The sequence below is a fragment of the Rutidosis leptorrhynchoides genome, chromosome 3 (assembly GCF_046630445.1).
Source record: "Rutidosis leptorrhynchoides isolate AG116_Rl617_1_P2 chromosome 3, CSIRO_AGI_Rlap_v1, whole genome shotgun sequence".
In the NCBI taxonomy this organism is placed as follows: domain Eukaryota; kingdom Viridiplantae; phylum Streptophyta; class Magnoliopsida; order Asterales; family Asteraceae; genus Rutidosis; species Rutidosis leptorrhynchoides.
The window spans coordinates 274,384,560-274,400,047 of record NC_092335.1 but is presented as its reverse complement, the minus strand read 5'-3'; positions in this window follow the sequence as shown (position 1 = coordinate 274,400,047).

The window sequence follows — 15,488 nt, the reverse complement described above, 5'->3', positions numbered from 1 at the left end:
TATATCATGTAATTGGCTTAATTACAAAACATGAAAATGGTTTTTCATAAGTACCATACACTAAATGCATGTTGGTGTATGGCATAAAAGTTTTCTTAAACTAGAAATTATGAAAACTTAAAATCCCTTTAATTAACAAGGTATACAAGTTAAACGCCATCCTTTTGTGTGACACTTAGGCATATTAGGGAACTCATGATGGGATAAAGGTCACCTAACCGTTATGAGCAAACTAATATGATTAAGGTGAACTTCGCATGCTTGTGGGATAAAGGTCACCTAACCACTTGTATGTTAAATTTACACGTTTATACAAGTAGGACGACTTGTTTTGGGAATCATGAACTTAGGGTCACCGAAGCATGAGGAACAAATAGTCATTGATGGGATAAATATGCCATGCAAAAGGATTGCATGATTCCATAACTTAGAAGTTGCAAAAGGATTGTAATTGTCATATAATAATTACCTAGCTAAATCAAATGACGAGATAATGGTCACCTAACCGAAATTTGGTTTACCGTTAGATTCTAAAATTTAATAAATATTAATTGGATTTAAAGAGTATTGATTGTTAAATTAAAATTGATACTTAAACAACTTTGTTAAATTTTGTAGATGGCCGCCAATAACAACAACATTCCAAACGCACCAATCGACTTTAACAACCTATCGTTGAGGTCAATCCTCGAAAAGGAAAAACTCAACCATACGAATTTCATGGATTGGTTTCGCAATCTAAGAGTTGTCCTTAAACTTGAGGATAGGGCGTATGTGTTGGAAGACCTCATTCCCGATCAACCCGACGAGAATGATACGGAAGACATGGATTATTGGGATAAATATTGCACCGATTCGGTGCAAGTCGCTTGCCTTATGCTTGAGACTATGATACCCGAACTCCAAAAGGACTTCGAGCATCATAGTGCATATGACATGATCACACAATTGAAGGAGATGTTCCTTCAACAAGCTCGTATCGAGCGCTTCAAAACGGTTCGAGCGCTTCATGCATGTCGTATGGATGACTCCCAATCCGTTTCATCTTATGTCCTTAAGATGAAAAGCCTAATTGATCGAGTGAACCGTCTTAATTGCAACGTGTCTAATGAATTAGCCACGGACCTTATCCTTAATTCTTTGTCAAAAAGGTTTGACACATTCGTAATGAATTAAAACATTAATGGTTGGGATAAGAGCGTTGGTGAATTACATGCCATGCTTAAGACGGCCGAAGCAAGCATGGGTAAAAGGACTTCACCCGTGCTTATGATCAATGAAGACGGGTCCAAAAAAAATAACACTTCTAAGCCAAAGGTGGCTAAGAGGAAAAGGACCCACCTACCAAGGCAAGGGCAAGGGAAAGGGGAAGATGGTTACCCAAGGAAGCAAACCCCAAGGAAGATCCGTGCTTTGGTTGCGGTGAGATGGGTCACTGGAAACGCAACTGCCCAATCTACCTAAAGGAGTTGAAAGAAAAGAGGGATGCAGGGCAAACCTCAGGTAATGTATATATGGTATACGTTGAGCTTAGTATTACTTCTTCTAATACATGGGTATTAGACACAGGATGTGAAACTCATATTTGAAATTCTTTGCAGGGGTTCAAAAGAAGTAAACAAGGAGCGGGGATAACAAGTCTCTTCATGGGAAATGGTGCAAAGATTCATGTAGAAGCTCAAGGAGACTTTGTTTTAAAGCTACAAACTGGATTAGAGCTTGTTTTGAAAAATGTTTTGTATGCTCCTGATTTGACTCGAAACATTATTTCTATTTCCCGTTTAAGACAATGTGGTTTTGATTTCAATTTCATTGATGATGATATCCATGTTTCTTTAGATAATGTGTTCTATTTTAAGGCTTCGCCTTTGAATGGTATTTATGAATTGGTTCATGATGACACATCATACAATAGCTCAATATACCATGCAAACACCAAAAAACTCAAAAGGGATTTGAGTGATTCCTACTTATGGCATTGTCGCCTTGGTCACATAAACAAGAACCGAATGCATACACTTCAAAAGAATGGCCTTTTGAAATCAAATGAATTAGACTCGTTTGATGTATGCGATACTTGTTTACAAGGCAAAATGACTAAAGCACCTTTCAAAGGGACCAATGAAAGGGCTACGGACTTATTGGGATTAATACATTCAGATGTATGTAGACCCTTTAGGCCCATGACTAGGAATGGTGAAAGATACTTCGTTACTTTCATTAATGACTTCAGTCGTTTCGGATATGTCTACATGCTAAGACATAAGGATGAAACTTTTAAGGCATTCAAAGAGTATCAAAATGAATTACAAAATCAACTCAACAAGACAATCAAGGTACTTCGTACCGATAGAGGAGGTGAATACCTAAGCGATGCTTTCCAAGATCATCTTAAAGGTTGTAGGATTATCTCGCAACTTACTCCTCCTGTAACACCCCAACTTAATGGAGTTTCTAAAAGGAGGAATCGAACCCTAATGGTTATGGTTCGATCTATGATGGCTAAAAGCTCGTTACCTCTATCATTTTAGGGTTATTGTCTATGCTCCGCTGCTCGTATTCTAAATATGGCCCCAACCAAGAAAGTGGAACGAACTCCTCATGAGATGTGGTTTGGAAAACCTCCATCTCTATCATACTTAAAGGTATGGGGATGTGAAGCTTATCCTAAGCGTTACATCCCTAATAAGTTGAATGCTCAATCCACGAAGTGTATCTTCATAGGATATCCCAAGGATGATATGGGATACTATTTCTATGATCCATCCGAGCAAAATGTATTTATTGCTCGAAAGGCTGAATTCCTTGAAACTAAGTTCCTAATGGAAGGTAATAGTGAAAGGAAAATAGATCTTAAAGAGGTTCAAGATCAAGTAGATGATACACAATTGGTTGACACTAGCACTCAACATGAAAATGTTGAGAATGATCAAATGGATGATCAAAGTATATAAGACGTTCGCAGATTTGGTAGGATTAGTAATCCTCCTGAGAGATATGGGTTTCTCATGGATGGTTGCTATGTGGTTGATTTGGATGAACCAACAAACTACCAAGATGCTTTATCAAGGATTGATAAAGATAAATGGCAGGAAGCCATGAACGCTGAGATGCAATCCATGTATGACAACCAAGTTTGGGAACTTGTTGCACAACCTACTAGCTCAAGGATAGTTGATTGTAAATGGCTTTTCAAGATGAAAACCGACATACATGGTAACTTGGATACATACAAATCTAGACTTGTAGCAAAAGGTTTCACTCAAACTCAAGGGGTTGACTATGATGAAACTTTTTCTCCTGTGGCAATGCTAAAGTCTATTAGGATATTATTTGCCATTGCTGCTCATTATAATTATGAAATATGGCAAATGGATGTCAAGACTGCTTTCCTAAATGGATATCTTGAGGAAGATGTCTATATGGTACAGCCTGAAGGTTTTGTTGATCCGAAATATCCTAAAAAGGTATGCAAGTTAAAGAATTCAATCTACGGATTGAAACAAGCATCTAGAATGTGGAATCATCATTTTAATGAGGAGTCCAAGAAATTTGGCTTCATTAAAAATGGTGATGAAGCTTGTGTATACAAGAAAGCTAGTGGGAGCACTATCATGTTCCTTGTACTATATGTGGATGATATATTGTTATTTGGAAATGATATTCCGGCAATGCAAGATGTTAAAACTTGGCTAAGTAAATGCTTCTCCATTAAGGATCTTAGATAAGCACAATACGTTTTAGGGATTGGGATCTACAGGGATAGATCAAAGAAACTGATAGGTTTGAATCAAAGTGCATACATTGAAAAGGTCTTAAAGAGGTTCAAGATGGAGAACTCTAAGAAAGATTTGGTAGCTATTCAAAGAGGAACGCTTCTCAGTTCATCTCAGTGCCCTACCATGAAAGATGAACAAGAGAGAATGAATAAAGTCCCATACACATATGCTATTGGGTTAATCATGTATGCAATGATATGTACTAGTCAGTATGTGTCATGCGCTCTTAGCTTGACAAGTAGATACCAGAATAACCCAGAAAACAATCATTGGATTGCGGTTAAAAGTATATTGAAATACCTTAGGAGGACTAAGGATATGTTTCTTATATACGGGTCTGGTGAGGAGGAACTTGCTGTAAAAGGTTACGTGGACGCGAGTTTCCAAACTGATCGAGATGATTCTCGATCACAATCTGGTTATGTCTTCACATTAAATGGAGGTGCGGTCTCTTGGAAGAGTTCAAAACAGGATGTTGTTGCTTTATCCACTACAGAGTCGGAGTATATTGTCGCCTCATTGGCAGCTCAGGAAGCTGCATGGATGAAAAAATTCATCGACGACTTAGGAGTAGTCCCTTCCATTCAGGACCCTCTTGAGATCTTTTGTGATAACGAGGGTGCGATTGCTCAAATCAAGGAACCTCGTGCTCACCAAAAGACCCGTCACATTAGGCGGAGATTCAACTACATAAGGGATGAAGTTGAAAAGGGAAAGATATGTATTCACAAAGTTCACACGGATCTTAATATAGCTGATCCACTCACGAAACTCTTATATGGTGCAAAACATCAAGGGCATGTTAGTGCTTCGATATTCTAGTGATTGGTTGTGATCTGTTTTAAGTATTTTAACGGAACGAAGTGGTTTAAACTCATTAATATAATTATGGTGTTAATTTATTAATCTTAAGTCAGGTTCCTATTTTGCATATTTTATCCATGAATAAGTAATTATTCTAAATTCCGTAGTCGATCACATTTGTGGGAGCAAGTGTGAGGTTTAGACTATTATGAACTTAGATTGGTATACATTCACGGGATGAATGTGGGGCAAGGTTGCAAACAAGGTACATAGATATTTATGGGATACAAATATTGGAAGACCCGCCCTCAAGATTAACTAAATGGAGCCTTTGTGGTTGATCACATGTAATCTTGAGTAAAGGCGAATATTATTGTATCCTCTAACCTGAGATACATATTGGGTTCGGATATTTGCCAAGTATTATGCCTTGATTCTTTCCTTCGCTATTCTGAAATATGGTAGTTCATAAGGAAGAGCTCAGGTATAATGCAAGGTATGTATTTAGGACGTATGTAGTCAAGATGGAATTTGTCCCTCTTATTCGTTGAGAGTCAGATGTCTAAGGCCTGATAAAGTTAAATCTAGAACAGAGTGATCACTCTGTGTCTCTTGGATTTAACATGACATCTAGGACGAAAGGATATAATGAAAAGATTCACCTATTCATATTCGAGATGGGAACTCGAAAGGGATGATGTTATTGAATGGCACAAAGTCATAACATATTGGGGGTGATGGACGGTCGTTAGGTGGCATCCGTCACTTGCATTAATTTCTTATATTTTTAGTGTAAGTGGGAGATTGAAGGTATTTCGTATGCCCGAGAGACATATTAAATCAATGTGGCTAATATGTTATGATCCAAGTCGGGTCATACCCAATAACAAGCTTACTGACACTTTATATGTATTTATCTTAACAATTGGATTGTTAAATAAATACGCGACACTTGGATTTTAGAAAATGGGTTTTCTAAAATATAATCACTTGAGATAAATTATTTGGATAATTTATATATATTAAGGATATTATTATTTATAGGTTTAAATAATTATGTTGTGTTATGTTTTATAAATTGGTTTATAAAAATGCAAGTAACTAAATAAAGACATGGTGTTTTATTACAAGTTTTATAAATATTACTACATCTTATAAAACATTACATGGGTGGAGGTTTTGGGACTCTAAGGAGACAACCCATGCTCACTTTTGTTACTTCCAACATACACACTTCCTTAAGTGCAAGACCAAACTCTTCAACCAAGTAATTTTTGACTCATACATGCAAAAATACATAAAAAAAAAACTGCATAAAAACCTTCCAAAGCTTGCTGTCTGGCCATGGGGTTTAGGAGCAAAAGGAGAGTTCAAAATTTGGTTTTGCAAGTTTAATTCAAGTGTTAATTAAATCCTAACCAAAGTACAAAGTGTTGGTGGTTAGCTTGGGGTATAACTATTTGAGGTTTCATCCATTTGAGGCTCCATTCATCATCATCATCATCTTCATCATATACCAACAAGCTTAGAGTAGGTATAAACTCTTTCCTTGCTTGTAGTTTGTAATTGGTTAAAGATTAACAAGTCACAAAATGGTAATTTACATGCTTCCGCTATCTTAATTCTTAAATAGTTTTAAGTATATTATGAATTTGTTAAATCCCAACACGGTGACGATGATGAAAGGCAAACTTATATATCGAGGTTTTAATAAGGCTAAATCGAATGAAGGTCGAAGTTGACTTGCTAGAGCTGTGACAAAATTGGCTAATTTGAAAAAGAATTGCAATGTCATTTTTGGTAATAACAATGCCAAAGGAGCTATTACAGATTCATGTTAAACGTTTACTCAGGTTCCGAGTGTTTTCAGATGCATAACTATATGTATAAATCTTTTCTTCCGTAGATGAAGTGCGGTTGGTTCATTCTCTCGATTGAGGTGTTTTCAAGAATCTTGAAAAGTTTGAACGCAGATTGTAATCGTCAAAATACAAATGAGGTTTAAGATGATATCAAGTGGCAAACTTGAAGAATTATTTAGTTTCATATGTTATAAACAATATTTTATTTCATTTTAATTGTCCAATGTTGGCAGTCCACAATTAGCAGTCCACAATTAGTAATTCAACAATTCATATATATAATATTCAAATTAATTAATACGTATCATGACCCATTATATACATGTCTCAGACTCGATCACAACTCAAAGTATATATATTATTATAGAATCAACCTCAACCCTGTATAGCTAACTTGATCATTACATCATATAGAGTGTTTATGGTTATTCCAAATAATATATATAGATGCGTCGATATGATATGTCAAAACCTTGTATACGTGTCCCGATATTTAAAGTGCGTAAAATAAATGACAGAAATTAAATGACGATAAATAAAATTGCGAGAATATAAATTGCGATAAATAAATTGCGATAAATAAAATGTAATCAGTTAGCTAGGAACAGTTAGCTAGGAACAGTTAGCGTGGATTCTTAACAAAAAATTTCTCATAGTTAATTTGTTTGTTTCTAATAATTTTTATTTTGTCCAATATTTTCTTCATTATGCCACTTGTTGGATTCTGATAGGTCAAAATCCAAATATGAAATTGAATAAAAAAATGGTTATTCTGTGATGAATGAATTCGTACTTCTGTGGTTGTAAGTAGGATAGTAAATGACTATTAAATCATATTCGAAGAATGTACAGTGTAACTTATTAATGTGAAATCTAAATATTTCTAGGGTATTACCTACCCGTTAAAATATTTTCACCATTAAAAGTTTGTACAAAAGAATTTTTAATTACAATCTTTATGAAAATATACTTACATATATATTTTCCTCAGATGTAATCATGGATTTAATGAGTCAGTATGATATTAAACTCATCTGATTTACCGTTAGAACAAGAATATATAATCTCTAAAATATTAGAGATTACATAATCGCTAAGTTGAACGAAGATAAATGATGTAGAACGTCATGTAGAACGATGATTATACTCGAGGTACAGCATGAGATGTTGCGGCATGTGATGTTGAAACTTGGGTTGTTGGTGGTACTGATGTCGTTGTTGGTGGTACTGTTGATGCCGGTGATGTTGCTGAAGCTGGTAGGTTTTGCACCATGTTTTCCAAATTGATTACTCAGGCACGAAGCTCGTTGACTTCTTCGATTACTCCGGGATGATTGTCGGTAAGAACGAGCGAATGAATAAGGTTTAGAATCTGACTTGTGATATAGTCATGGCGAGATACTCCGGAAATGAGAGAGAAAATGGTATTACGAATAGGTTCACCGATAACTACTTCAGGTTCTTCGCCAAGAGGTGATTTCGGTTAATGGAAAGGATCACCTTCTTCTTGTCTCCAATGATTAAGTAGACTACGAACCCATCAGATGAATTGGGGGGCTGATTCATTCTGGTGACGCTGCTTCCGGAGATGGGTGAACATCCATGTCAGAATAGTTGTCGGGTTCCGAAGAACTTGAACTAGTGACGATTTCCATTTCGTACGATTGAGTAAAGAATTTTTCGATATGAAATGATTTTCTGGCTATCGGATGGTATTCTAATTTACATAGAATATCTATATATATATATATATATATATATATATATATATATATATATATATATATATATATATATATATATATATATATATATATATATATATATATATATATAGAACAAAAGATTTCGTAGATTACGGAGGGATTTACGGAATATGTCAGGTAAAGTTTACAGTAACAGATACGCTAAGATATGAATTAGTAGATATGCTAAGATATGAATTTTGTCTATACACTAATCATGCAATCAATGCAATAAGATGTGTCTAGACTAAGGATGATAAGCAAGTGATTCTCTAAGAATGATAAGCAGGTAATTTTCGACACAAAATGATAAGCAAAACTTTTGACATGCAGACACGGTCGAAGTCCAGACTCACTAATGCATCTAAACAACTATTAGTTAGACACACTAATGCAAGACCTGGTTCGCTAAGACCACCGCTCTGATACCACATGTAAAGATCCGTCCTAATCCATAAGAACAAATACAAAAACATATGATTACATCGTGAGGTACATGACCTCTATATGATACATTTTACAAACATTGCATTCGTTTTTAAAAGACAAACTTTCATTTCATCGAAAGTTGACGGCATGCATACCATTTCATAATATATCCAACTATAATTGACTTAATAATAATCTTGATGAACTCAACGACTCGAATGCAACGTCCTTTGAAATATGTCATGAATGACTCCAAGTAATATCTCTAAAATGAGTAAATGCACAGCAGAAGATTTCTTTCATACCTGAGAATAAACATGCTTTCAAGTGTCAACCAAAAGGTTGGTGAGTTCATTAGTTTATCATAAACAATCATTTCCAATATTTTAATAGACCACAAGATTTCATTTTTTTTCATAAACATCATTCTCGTATCAGGCATTTCGCAAACAGCATAGAGATAAAAATCATTCATATGGTAAACATCTGGTAACCGACCTTAACAAGATGCATATAAAATATCCTCATCATTCCGGGACTCCCTTCAGACATGATAAATTCGAATTACTAAAGCATCCGGTACTTTGGATGGGGCTTGTTGGGCCCAATAGATCTATCTTTAGGATTCGCGTCAATTAGGGTGTCTGTTCCATAATTCTTTGATTACCAGACTAAAAGGGGCATATTCGGTTTAATAATCCAGCCATAGAATGAAGTTTTAAGTACTTGTGTCTATTTCGTCAAACATTTATAAAGCAGCGCATGTATTCTCAGTACCAAAAATATATATTGCAAAAGCATTTAAAAAGGGAGCAAATGAAACTCACGATCCAATATTTTGTAGTAAAAATATTCATACGACGAAACTGAACAATGCAGGGTTGGCCTTGGATTCACGAATCTATAACAATTGTGTATATTAAAACATGTAATCATAGTCGAATAATTTATATCTTATTATTATTATTATTAATATACTTGTTTATATTATATGTTACATAGTTAAATTTAATATATTTAATTAATATATTTTATATAGTTTATACTTATTATATTAATATAGTTTTAATTAATAAAATTGTATTGATAAAGTATAGTAATAAGTAATATTGGTATAATTGTAATAATGATAGTAATAATAGTAATTTTTACTAAAAGATAGTATTAGCAGAAGTTCCATATTTTAATAATAATGATGTTGTTAATAATGATTCTTAGATTAATAATAATAATAATACTAATAATTATAAGAATGATACTAATACTAATATTAGTGAAAATATTAATAATATTGTATCATTTTCGTAATAATAATAATAATATTAATAATCATAATAATAGTAATAATACATATACGATGAATAATAATAATAATAATAATAATAATAATAATAATAATAATAATAATAATAATAATAATAATAATAATAATAATAATGGTTATAATACTTAATATTATCATTATGATAATAATAATGTTGATAATAATACTAATAATAATTATAACACTCATACTTAAATATAATAATAATAATAATAATAATAATATTTGTAATACTTGTAATAATAACAATAATTAATAATAATAATAATAATAATAATAATCATCATAGTAATAATCCTAATATCCATAATACTTTAATAATAATAATACTAACAATAATGATAATTCTTACTAATACTTAATTATATTAATAATAATAATAATTATAATAGTAACTATAATTAGTATAACAACAACAACAACAACAACAATAATAATAATAATAATAATAATAATAATAATAATAATAATAATAATAATAATAATAATAATAATAATAATAATAATAATAATAATAACAACAATATTAAAAATGATAATAATAATAATACTAATAAAAATAAGCTACTACCTCAAGAAATAGGCCTAAAAAAATAATGCTCCTGCCCGGATTCGAACCTAAGACCTCCCGCTACATGCAAACACCCCTAAACCATCGATCCATCCATGCTTTTCTGGTTTATTGTAAGACTAATATATATATATATATATATATATATATATATATATATCCCGTATTACAATCTGTTCTTTTTCTTCTCCTTCCTTACTTCGATCAGATAATAATCATTATTATTCTTATATTCTTGGCCCAACAGAAGATAATAGTTTTCGGCCCAATCAATAATTAAAAGCGCTCAGCCTAACACAAAAAAAATTCCAGTCCAAATCTTACGACCTAATTTCTTCTTAATAAAAAAATTATAACCCTCAATTGTTTCGGTTCACAGGAGCCGTTCATGAATCAGAAAAAATCGAGACAGTATAATCATCATCATTAAACTAAACTATCTTCATCATCATCGACTTGCATAGCATCATTATCAAATCGATCATCTTCAATATTCATATATACTATTCATCGTCTTCTACATATAATATTTGCAGGTTCTCGAATGAGGGTTCCTAGGTTCTGGGTTTGAGTTGTTCGTTCAATATGGAAACGGAAAACAACTAACAAACCAGAAGATTGTTCTTGCCAGGTTTTGTAGAGCGAGAGATAGATGAGAGAGATGAAACGATGAAGATTGTGGTAGTTCTAAGTGGTGTATGGTTATTCGGTGGTCTTTGGTTAAAAAAATAATTAAAAAAAATAGGAGAAACATGGGACTAGTGGCTGTTGGTGAGGTTGTTCGGACAGGAGTATAGCAACAACTAATACATCGAGTTTTTGGTTTTGATTCGAGCTGAAATAGAAAGTCTTGTATTGGTGTTTGCAAACACGGGTTGGGTCAATGAGTTCACATGTGCAAGTTGAGTCACGTTTTGGGCAGTCGAAGGTCCAGCTATAAGATTAAATGCCACACGCAGCCACTCCTATGAATATGGAAATGTTCCGTAGTTTTCCCAATGGTTTCTGCAAGTGCCTTGATTGATTACCTGAGAGGCTTCGAATGAAGAAAATGAAACAATATAGATTCAATGGTTTTGAGTTAGAAAGTAATGGTTTGGTTCGGACAAAAAGCCAAAATACAAGTTGCAGCTTCAAGGTGGTAAAAGAGGGTGATAAGGTGGCGGTTATGGTGGTCATAGTGAAGGTGAAGGTGGTGTTCGATGTGGTGGTTATTCACGATAGTAATGGTGGCGGGTGAAGGTGGTTCTTTGTGGTTGTTATGTGGTGACAATATGGGTGGTTCAAGGTTTTCATGAAGGTGTGTGAAGTGTATGAGAGTTTATGAATGAAGAAGCTAATTTTAATTGAATGAGTTTACACAGAATATATATTACATATGCGTACAATAGGTTACAACAAGTCTAACTACAATTTAGGATCTCCAGTAGGTTGTTGTTGATCGTATAAGTAGGATAGGTAGTTCAGGAGTTGACTAACTTATATGATGGACTGACAAAGTGGTGGTGGATTGAAATGGTTGTCGAAGGTAATTAGAAACAGAAACAAGTGCAGTTGGCTTTTTTTTTTATGATGATTGTATGCATATAATCATATATAGTATATATAAAGTATAAAAACACTGTATCACTTTAAATATAATATAATAGATTTCAATGAATCATAATTCAAATACGGTCCAACAGTTTAGCCATCGATGATTTGTCTTCTCATACCGACAGTTTTCACGGGCTGTGTATCGTGCGAAATCAGGGGCGGATAAAAGTGTTCAGAAAAATTCCATATTTTTAAATTAACTATATTTATTGGTCATTATGGTATAAAATTCGATCATTAATTATTAAATAAAAATTACATTAATTATTCACTCCCAACCCCAAGTAAAAAAAATAAAAAATTTTAAAATTCAACAAATACATTTTTAATAAGCCTAAAATTTATATTACTCATTTTCGGATCACCGTTTATTTTAAAATCACCTAAGTTTGAACTTAACTTATTTAAATAACCATCGAATGATAAACGAGTGTTTACTAAATAAATTCGGAACTATATTTATATATTCAATATACCTTAGTCGTATATATATATATATATATATATATATATATATATATATATATAAATATATATATATATATATATACATATATATATATATATACATATATATATATATAAATATATATATATATATATGTTTTAAATAATAATTATTATTTATTGTTTTATTTTGCATAGTTAATTATAATATATTTCAAATTTATTATTTATATATATTTAAATATATACGTATCTATTTACAAGTAATTGTTCGTGAATCGTCGGGAGTAGTCAAAGGGTAAATGAATACATGAACACAATTCAAAGTTTTTGAGACTTCAACATTACAGACTTTGCTTATCGTGTCGGAAACATATATAGATCAAGTTTAAATTTGGTTGAAAATTTCCGGGTCGTCACAGAACCTATCTCTCCAAGTTTCATATTCATCTTCATCAAACTTGGGTGGTCTATTGGTAGAGCCATTTTCTAGATAAGTTGTGTTATTGTATGCAGCCATTGAGAATTTAGATACAATATATTAAATTATCAAGACTGCAGCTCTGATACTATTTGTTAGTCCCGATTTAACAACAAGAAGTTTGTAGAGGGGGTGAATACAATTCTTTTTGTTAATTAAGCAAATTAAATAGTTTAAGCATATAATCAACAATCATTTAAATTAGAGTCATATGTAATTTTGAAAGGTACTCTTTTATTAATAAAATCTCAAAGAATCACGGTTATCCTTTGGCGAAATAGAATACAGATTACACTTAGATAGTTTTCGAACGAATCAAGCTTATACAAGGTTTGGACTCTAACATTTTAATACCCTCACCACTAATTTATACATTTGTGGATTCAGCTATTTATAGGAGCCCTAGAATTGATCTATTGTCCACTGGTATAAAGGATGTTTATACTTAGCAGACATCTGTGGCAGAGAGCACATGACTACCATTTCCTTCTTTGGTAGTTAATTGCAAGAACACCCCTTTGGACAATCGAATTGATAAAAGAAATAGAATGTTAGGTTCCCTAGGCGTTGACAAAGCATTAACCATGAACTGCGCATGGGTTAAGCTTATGCATTCCATAGTTTTCTTGTAAGGTCACCTGTCAGTTGTCGACTCGTGTCTTTCTCTATTCAACTTTGTCTTCGATGTCAGTTTAATAGTGTCAATTAATGTATATAACACATGAAAGAATCATGCTTGTAATGGATCATGATTTGTCTAAGTATTGTGTGCTACTCCAGCCTCTGCTGGTTCTTCAATACTGGTTCTTTTTTGAATACTCGTGCTTGTTCTGCATACATCCTATGCTGGTCAGAAGTAACCTTGAATCTTTGAACTATCTTGTGCTGATAGTGAAGGCAGTGCACTTAACACTTGAATGCATCATACAATGATGTTTTACAAATAAATAAACTTATGTTGGCTTGCAGATTATAGCTAATGTTTATAATAATGTTTTCTCATATTTAAATCCTTAAATCATTAGGGGACTCAACATTAACCCATAGTAATTTATACTTATGTTGTAACTTATGCATGAATGACTTGTACAATTAATCATATTAGGAATATAAAACTAAGTATGTGCTAAGGATTTATGGTCAACACTTCAAAAAATATAACCATTTAGGTTAAGATTTCAAGTTTATGATTAAAGAAAAAGTTGCTTTGTCAACCTAGAACCGAATTGCTACATATTGACCATGTTTGAATTACAACCAACACTTAGCTTATTTGGGTAATCATGATGGAATGCTAAGAAAGTAAGACTTGCCTAAAGTATTTGACAAGTCCCTTTCATAAAGCTAAGTTCAATGTAATTTAAACCCTTTAAGTCTATAGCTTTTTTCTATGTTTTGGCACACTTTTTATAGGTGACAAACATTCAGCAAGAGTCTAACCAAGCTGAAGAAAATAATTGTTGCTCACACGGTAACTTTATTTGGACTTTTGCCAATGGTCGTTGGCAAGTCAAGCCCTAACTCGGTCGTGCTCTCTCTGTCAAGCTTCTTTCTTCATCTATAAAAGGAAGATACATTCAAAGCTTGAAGGACTCTCCCACAACATCTTCATTCAAAATACAACAACAATTATATTTAATGATACGCATAATGATCCGTCTCAAAATACGCAAGCATCTCGGCAAAAATCTTACCCGGTACTACGCGTTCCGGATTGTCGACTCCTTTTCTCGACATCCGACTGACGTCTTCCCGGATATTCTACCATGACGAACAAATGGCAAGACCAAGAACCTGGATGACACACACAACCGGCACCAGGCAGCCGGTCACGATAATCATAACCAGGCGTCGTAAATCCAGCCACCATAATCATAACCGTGAAGAAACACTTGGAACAAGTGTCTGGCGAAACCTACCCGGCTAGACTGAGAGTACCGTGATGCCTTAACCGGAATCAACCCGCTGACACTACCATCTCGCATTCCAAACCGACACGAAGAAATTCTCCCGGGACAAGTACGTTGTCCCGGGAGAAAGTGCATTACCCTATAGCAGACACCCTATCCCGGAATGACCACTTGATAACGGAACAAGCATGCAAGCAAGTTGCATGCTACATCAGCCCGTAAATCTAGGGAAGTTCGTTAGGATCTGTTATTCCCCATGAAAGGGACAGGTGCCACGTCACCCCTCGGGATTGACAAAGTTCGTTACAACCATGAAAGGGACATGTGCCACGTCATCATTCCCTCCATAAAATCTATAAATATGTAAACAAGATCTCTCATTAACACAACACTAGATGCATTAATGTTACTCTACCAAAATCAACTGCAATAGCAAATCTCCAGTCATTAACTTAATTCCAATTGGTGCTCCGATCACCATCCAAGTTAATCCACGCTAAGATATTAACTTATTAGATTCCGATCGAATAAGGTTAATTC